Source organism: Palaemon carinicauda, chromosome 45 (genome assembly GCF_036898095.1).
Source record: "Palaemon carinicauda isolate YSFRI2023 chromosome 45, ASM3689809v2, whole genome shotgun sequence".
Lineage (NCBI taxonomy): Eukaryota > Metazoa > Arthropoda > Malacostraca > Decapoda > Palaemonidae > Palaemon > Palaemon carinicauda.
Genome location: NC_090769.1, coordinates 33764964 through 33773878, shown reverse-complemented (window position 1 = coordinate 33773878; position 8915 = coordinate 33764964). Strand labels below are relative to the sequence as shown.

Here is an 8915-nt window from a genome sequence, read left to right as displayed (position 1 = left end):
TTCTTTTAAGGGATGTATTCTCTTTCTACCAGCGCTATCTAATTCATTTCCCGTGTCTGTGTAACACAATAATTTTTGCCGAAGACCAAAAAATATCACCTGGGGCCACCAGCTTTTAAGCGGAAAGAGACATAAAGTGAAAATCAAGCTAACATCATAACCTTTACCTCCCGGATTGGCGGCTCATGTGCCAACGACGGCTGGCTTTCCTTGTCGGTCACTCATGAAAATACAGTCAAAACACAATTTTGCTAACTCATAAGATTTGAAAAGTCACGGGTAATGTTACATTGAACTTTTTCTATATTGGTAACCATTTTTGTTATTTTGGTGGATCCCTCTTCACTCCTATCATAGTTTTTTTTTTTTTTTTTCTTTTACGGATGCTTCATATGTACCCTGAAATATGGTTGTATTATTATTGTTTAGAGGGCCCGATAATTTAGTAATAAGCTCTTTAGTTCGTGTGTGGTATTCATTTTAATTATCCATCCCTTACTTAAAATTTTAGTTTATAAAAAAGTGAATACCCCGGCTATCTTAAAAGCCTGTGTTGACTCGCTTGAGTTGCCCTTAAGTCTGGCTATAAGACTCTGCCCGCGTGAGGGGGAGGTTCCCTGCCTGGGTCTCACAGCCCCAGCAGTGAATTAGAATTAGATTCACCGTCAGTGTTGTTGTGACGCTGGTGGTGTAAAGGTGACGCTACGCTTATGCGGTTTTCGGTCTCCCTTGCGGGAGTGATTCTTGTTTATATCTTGCGTATTTGTGAATTTACTTGAATTATTACTGAATACTAAAAATAGGTTGTGATACTTTCTCAGTTTTGCACACGCAGATAACCGTAAAATTACAGTTTTATAAAGTGTATGAGAACGTGAAATGCCCAATGTTTTATTTGATAATTGTGTTTTTGTTGTTGTTCTGAATCTTAGAAGTGATAATGCAAGGTTACATTTGGCCGTTTTCTTATTATACAATATATACGTGTGGAAACTAAAGTACGCTAACTCTATTTTTATCTGTGATGGTTTTGATTTACGCAAGTTTATATGTTTATGGAATACTTGTGTGGTTTGTATATGAATTCAATATTGTGTACATCATAGTTATATGTATTTTGTAGTTCTTTTTACAAGTCTGACAACTAATAACAGGTATTTTTGCAACTTGTCTGTCTTTGTATCCATTCTTAAGATTCTGAATCTTGAAAGAGAATTTTTTTTTTCTTTTTATTTATTTTTTTTTCTGTTAGTTTCATACATTTAAGTTTTATTAATAATGGAGGTTCCCATGAGAGAAATAAATAGTCATTATTTTCAGAGAGCGTTATTGTGTCTGATAATATATTCCTCTGTGTTTTGTTTAATTTTGGCGTTTAAGAGAAGGTTTGGTTTGGCTTAATTTCCAAATTTTTAATTTCAAACTTCTATTTAGCGTAATCATGGTCTCTTTTTACCTCATAACTTTGAAATATTTACATTCGAAAGGTAATATGAAAACAACCTTTAATACATTTATTACAAAGATTCTTATTTTCGCTTTTGCATGAATTCTTACTGTATTCAAGAAGCTTTTTTTATTCTCCTCCTTCGATGAAAACTACGATAATTCCTCATTCGTTTATGATTATATTTATCTGATTATTCAAGTTATTTTTGTGTTTTTCAACCAAGCGCTTTTCAAGAATTTCTTGTTCAAGCATTCTATTATTATTTGTCTATTATGATCTCATGTCCTTGAGCCCACTATTTTTTCCTAAAAGATTTTATGAATCTTCAATCTGTCTTTACTTTCCATTACTTTTGTATATCTTGTTTTCTTTTATTATTACTTAAGCATCGCTACTATTAGTTGTTATGGATAGCTGTGACAATGAATGTTTTTCTCTGTCAAAACAAACTTTTTTTCTTCAACTTTATCAACAAATTGCAATTAACTGCTATACACTTTGAAGAAATTTCATACTTTTGGTAATGATTGTGTCCCTACCTTCTTTTCCTGACGTTTCATTTTCTTATGAATAACGTGGTTTTGATCATCTCATTTCTCTATGTTTAGTAAAACATGCTTGCTGTCATAATTGTTATTTAATATCTAATAAAGAGATTCTTTGATAAAATAAACATTAGTTTCTATTCAGATGAGATCGTCTGTTTTGCATTTATCCTCAGACCCTCTGACAAGGTATCAAATTTCATGCAACGTTTATGAATACAGTAAAAGTTTTTGTGCTTTTTTTCTGAGAATGATAAAATCAATTCTCCCAGAGATTGATTAAAGCTCTTGTTATTGCATGCATTAACAATTTAATTTTTATGTACGGAAAATTATTCATAGGATTGTACGTCTGGGTGTTGGAATTGTTAGCTAGTGTTTCAGGTGTTTTTCCCTGTTCTTTTTATTTTGTGTTAATTGTTCTTGATATTGTTGAGCTTTAAATCTATTTTTGCAGTCGTTGATTCATTATCATAGTTAATATGGCAAACGTTATCTAAAATTTTGGACGCCACAAATTTTATATATTCTGCCCTATGTTTACATTAAATTGCGCAGGTGCAAGAAGCTAAATTGCTATAACAACAGGAACCTCTGTAGCTTTTACATCTTTGCGGATCCATAACTTTTGAAGTGCTTCTCGATGCAAACAGTGGTAAGCATTGTATCGGAACCCCCCTCTTTCTGAACCGACCCAAATCACTGCACTTTAGACGGACGAAGCGTAAACCCTGATCATGAATGTTGCTTCAAGAGTTCAGTCTCAAGAAGGTGTGTAGATTGGAAACTGATATGGCAGTATAGTAGGATGATTGAGTTGATGGGGGATGATGTTACTATCTCAGATTCTCGGACGGTAGTCGGAGTCAGATAGCTGGCCTGTCTTCATAGATCCATTCCATTCATAGAGGTGGAATGAAAGAACTGGGCCACGAAGAGGGAAAACAAATGTTCACAGAGTACCGTAGTCATGATGGTACATCCTGTCTGGCAGTGAATGTTGAGGGTGAATAAAGGCCTTTCTTGGGAACAATTTGTTTTAATTGACTCGGTTACCCAAAAAAGGTAACTGAGGAGACCCTTTGGCCTCCATTAAAATTGATGACTGTGATATTTTAAGTCTGATTATCTGTAAAGACTACCACAGAAATTTCATATGACAAGTGCTAGTAATATTGTTGATAATGAGGGATTCAGACATGTTAGTTTCTGGAACACTTACATAGAATTATCAATTCTCATATAAGAATTACTTATGAAGATATTCATAATAACATTATAATTGTGTGCTTACACTTTCCGGCGCCGGTCGATGAAACGGGCAAATAGTCATTCATGGTGATGATGATCATCTCCGGTGCGTGTTTATGCTGGCTCGTAGGGTCACGAGGAGTAGCTAAGGTCCCTCTGCGGTCACCAGGTCAGCTTAGATTGAAGGGGGTGGAGGGAGCTAGAGAGATTTCAGGAAGGAAGGACGAGGAGATAAATAAGGAGTCAAGGAGGGGCATGTCCTGATTGCCCGAGGGAGATAATGGTAGTAATAAGATGACCTTGGATGACCTTTCGAAATTGCCTGGCATTGTGGCTTCAAATGGGTTAAGAGTGTAATTGCCCGGTAGTTGGCATCACAGTTTCTCTATTCCATTCTGGAAAACTTCTTTCACGTTTGCCCTTCAGGTACACCTTATCTTTTGCCAGTATTTATCTCCGTCTCATTTCCTCCTTACACGAACCAGAATTATTGCTCAGGAGTCTTTGCAGTGTTCCGTGGGACCCTTGCTATGTATCCTTCTACTTTGCCTCTTTCTTCTTTCGTCCATTCTAATCTCGTATAACTTACTTCACTTCAAAACTGTTGAGTTTTCCTACAGTTGCACTTAGGCACTGAATGGTCTCACAGGCCCCAGCGTTTACACGTAAGTCCTTTCTTTACGCGAAAGTGTTATTAAGGTCAAACATGTTCTGTTATTTTCTATCTAAGGTAATTCGAGACTAAAATCTCGCTCATTTCCATATTTATTTATTTTTTCACCCCAAAGTTTAAATATTTGATATTGATTTTTGAGCTTTTACAACTATCCTCTTATTTTTTATCCTTCGAAATGACGAGCTTGACTGCGGAAGTAACTTTTTCATATATCCCAGCTGTTGACGTCACAGCTGAAGTTGGCACCCGCGATCAACCAGGTGGAGGGATTGCGTGTATGGAATGTATGTGTCACACAGCTGGGAAGTGCCACACTTAAAGACAGTATGAATAGGAATAGGTAAACCAAGAGGCAGGAGAAGTATGGAGGGAAATGACAAAGAGCAACTGCGGGTCCCTTTGTTGACTGTCAAGTTCGGATTCTTTATTTTTATGACACCAGAACTCACATGAATCTCATTTGTTGATTGTTTAAAAGAAGAATATTTCAATCCTTGTTGTTTCCTGAAGTATGTTCTTTTTGATACCTAAAGAATTTCCAGTTTTCCTTTCTTTTTAATAAAAACACTCGGTCAGTTAATTTTCTTGAATCGTCTCCCGTCAGTGTGAAGTATAGATTAAATTTAAATTATCTCCTTTGCGAGGGGCCGATGTGGACAACAGGTGTTTTCTTTTTTTTTTTTTTTTTTTTCTTTTTATCCAATATTGTTCGTTTTAGTACGCAGAGTCTAGCGTAAATATGGATTGTTATTCTTTAAAGCTTGGTCTCTTAATCTCAAACTATAACAATTGAAATTAGCCCATCCTGGGTAGTTCCTAGTGGGGCCTTTGCCAAATGAGGGAGCTTTGATTATAAACATTCTCTGTTTGAGTAAATAGAAAAAACCCCGATTAGGTAAATTGTTGAATGAAGATATGCTTTCATAATATGTCGTATTTTTCCATTGGTAGCAATTAAAATAGTAATAATGGTCGCGGTTGTTGGTATGACTATGATAATAATATGATATCTGCGAACTAACAATAGGTATTAAACGTCAGCTCCTTACTTTATTGTAGACGGTCTCTTAGCATTGGAGCGTGTCCCGGACGGAGGCAAAATAGTTGTTGAAGCTTTGATGTTGTACAACATTTACCTTTGTGCATACTTTCTTCCATTGTCTTCGTTTCCTGCAAGATGTTTTATCAACAGCCAGTGCAAAAAAAAAAAAAACAGAATTTATACCCCTTGTCTGATTTATTGTTCAATGTTCTCTTTGTTAAGAATTTTAGAAGATGAAGGCTTATATTGTGAGTAGGAATTTATTTGAGATGAAGGCCTATAATGTGAGCAGGAGTTTTTTAAGATGAAGGCCTATATTGTGAGTAGGAGTTTTTTAAGATGAAGGCCTATATTGTGAGTAGGAGTTTTTCAAGATGAAGGCCTATATTGTGAGAATAAACAATCTGTACAAACTTTAACAGTATGTCTAAACTATTTTTTTGACCAAATTTTTGTTAGCAATACTCACTCGCTCACAATGTCTTCCTTTAAACATTGTAATTTAGAGGAATTTGTTCGTAGGAAGTCATGCTCACTTGGTAGCAGAAAGGTCATGCGTGCGTCTGTGTGAATTAAGAGGTTGTTATTGTTTAGGATTGAGCTCTTACATTGTTTGGTCTTCCTTTGGCTGTCGTTGAAGTAACTTGAGCACTTCTGTTGTTTGTTTGTGTTTATATCTTTATGGCTTGGTGATATAGCGTTAGGTTTATTTGCGTTTGCTTGATTATGCTTTTATTTAGATACTGTTTTTTGGTATTGAATATCTTGTGATTATTCCTGAAACTTTTTTTCTCGATTGGTATTGCGATTTAATTTTGAAATGTTTGATTAATTATTAATACGGAGGACTGGTTCATCTATATATCCAAACAGATAAAGTGTGCATGTAATTATCTTAAAAGCTAATTAATATTTATGTAGAGTACGATAGTGGGCGTTGTACCGACGTGTTTGTGTGATTGACAGGTGGGCTAAGGATGTACGCAGAGTACGTTCACATCCATCTCTGTCATCACACGCTCACCCTGGTATGTCAGCAGGGGGCATGAAGAACTTTAAGTGGAGCTTATGTAACTTGTATGTCTTTATTCCCAGCTGATATTCTTACCTATCGTATGTTTCACGTATCTTGTAATAATATAAATCTTTATATACTCTGCGTAAAACACTCTTGTACGTAATTCAGTTCGTGGTAAATAGTATAAATTTTAATTGTAAATACAGTTTATGTTAAATAAAGAAAAAATATTTATGTAAATATACTATGATGTATATATGTTATAAATTGAAAGACTGAAAATGTGTATTTCATAATAAAAGATAGAAAAAAAAATCCTACTTAAGTTGACCATTTTCGACAGAATATTTTTTTGATTAACTGAATATACTTTTCTTTATATTCGTATATTATCTAACTCGAGGGTTAACGCCAAGAATCAGCATACATGTCAGTCTGAATAAGAACCGAGACTTATAAAATCCCTCCACTCTTAATGTCAAGGGGAAAGCGTGGTTGATGACAAATGACAATGAACAGCAGGGTTTTAATGACATGGTAAAACTCAGGGTGGATGGCAACCTATTCTTATTCCATGTGTACTTGAAACACAATTCATTGCTTACTTTGTGCCGTCAAAAGAACTTCTATAATAAGCAGCTCTTCTAGAAGGACACTCCAGAATCAAACCATTGTTCTCTAGTCTTGGGTAGTGCCATAGCCTCTGTACCATGGCCTTCCACTGTCTTGGAGGAGAGTTCTCTTGCTTGAGGGTACACTCGGGCACAATATTCTATCGAATTGCCCTTCCTCTTGTTTTGTAAAAGTTTTTATAATTTTTATAGGAAACATTTACTGTTCTTAATATATTTCATTTTTTCTTGTTTCCTTTCCTCACTGGGCTTTTTTCCCTGTTAGGGCCCTTGGGCTTATAGCATCCTGCTTTTCCAACTAAGTAATAATAATAATAGTAAAAATAATACAGTTTTGCGTGCTGGGCGATTGTGTCAAATTCCTCCATTGTCTTGATGTGTACATAATACCGAGGAAGAATTTGCTACTGTCATTGTGATCGAGATGTTTTGCTGGATAAACATTGTCATCACTGTTGGTTTTAATCTGTTTTAATGGCTAAATCGATGAACTTGGACATTCGGTGCAATGAACTTTTCAACGGATTATGATTGAAAGATATTCTTAATAGTGTTTACACAAATAGTTTACTTAGAGATACGTGATAGACTTTAATTGCATTTTTTTGGATCGGTGTTTAAATCGAAATTTTCATTTAACTAGGTGTAATCAGGGTTTGCTCGAAACAATCTGACTAAAGTCTCCCACCATCACCAATCCGCAGTGGCCAGCGTTGTGTTGAAAATGGCCAAACCTCAGAAATAACAAAGGACATGTTCGAATCCTTTGTCCTGTTATGGACTAGAAACAGATGCATTTATTATATTAATGAGAGTTTAAGGATATGTGAAATCGGGAATTTATCAATACACGCGTCTTTGAATTCCTCAACGAGGTTACTATTCTGGAAATCCAATAAGATTCACCAGTTAGAAATTAATTGATCTTTAAAATAGGAATTATAAGATTTTATGAATTGTTTTGAAAATCATATTGTTCTAAGTGTGCGTAAAGTCAGGTAGAACATTAGCATGAAAAATCATCAATTTCATATTCTTAATGAAGAGAGTATCGTGGAAGTTTATATATATATATATATATATATATATATATATATATATATATATATATATATATATATATATATATATATATATATATATATATATATATATATATATATAATGAGGATACCCATCATTTACAGTAATCATAACTCCAACAAAATTACAAGAACTATCGTGGTGAGGCTTATACGAATGCCTGTGATGTTGATAACCACTGTCGCAAAGCAAACACATAAAACAGATGTCGTACACAGGAAACAAGATAATAACTATGAAAGTCAATAAAGAATTAACAAAAAATTTTATGGTTTAAATGGGGAAAACAAGATTTTCAGTATGGGCATTATTCTAAAATGTATCATTGAAAATTATTGTTTGATTACAGGATGTAAAACTGACATATATATATATATATATATATATATATATATATATATATATATATATATATATATATATATATATATATATATATATATATATATATCAAAAAGTTTCTATCGTATAAAAACCTTCAATTTTCATTGAAGTATTTGTGAATATCTAAAAATTTAACCCACACTAGGATTTTGTGTTTTTACGTAGCACTATATTTATGTGTGTGTGTGTGTGTGTGTGTTTGTATGTCATGTTCGTTTTATGTTTTCATAACACGGATATGTTTGAAAGCGTCAGTAAATCAATATGTTGCAACCATGTGTGTATGTTCCTGCATATGTCGGGTTCAGGGACACGTGGACTCGGCTAATGGCTTTTGAAAGCTCTGCGCAGTGGAATGTGTCAAATGCGAATTGTATAGGTTGATAACGTTCTTAGAAAGGGGGATGTGAAGAATGTCCATGATAACATTTTGTTTTTCCCATATCTTACGATGCTTTGTTTGTGGAGTTGAATAAGAAATGTCTTATGGCAATGTAAAGATATCTTTGTTTATTTTATCAGTCAGTGGAAGGTGCGTGTTTCGTATAATTTCATTCTATTTATCGGGTGATAGTAAGTGTATGTGTCATCTGTCTACATAGTATGTTTATATTTTCAGTGATTGGAATTCTGAGCACTGACGTTAGTTTTCTTTTTCATCATGTCAACCTTTAATGTGCAAGAAGACTTGAGAGTCTAGAGCAGGGATGGGGAACCTGCGGTCTACTGTACAATGAAGTACGGCCTTTGCTATATGTATTTGCGGTATATTTTTGCTTTGACATTCAACATTGCCCTTTTAAAATCGTAATATGAAGAGACATATATGTACAT

General features: G+C 34.3%; 1 protein-coding gene across 1 annotated transcript in view; it reads left to right on the top strand.

Annotated features, from left to right (window-relative positions):
* The first annotated feature begins 589 nt into the window (after window positions 1-589).
* The window catches only part of LOC137634907 (uncharacterized), a 95260-nt gene continuing 86934 nt past the window's right edge, over window positions 590-8915 (top strand). The window contains 1 exon segment of the mRNA XM_068367454.1: window positions 590-696. The gene's annotated coding sequence lies outside the window, so the exon portion shown is untranslated.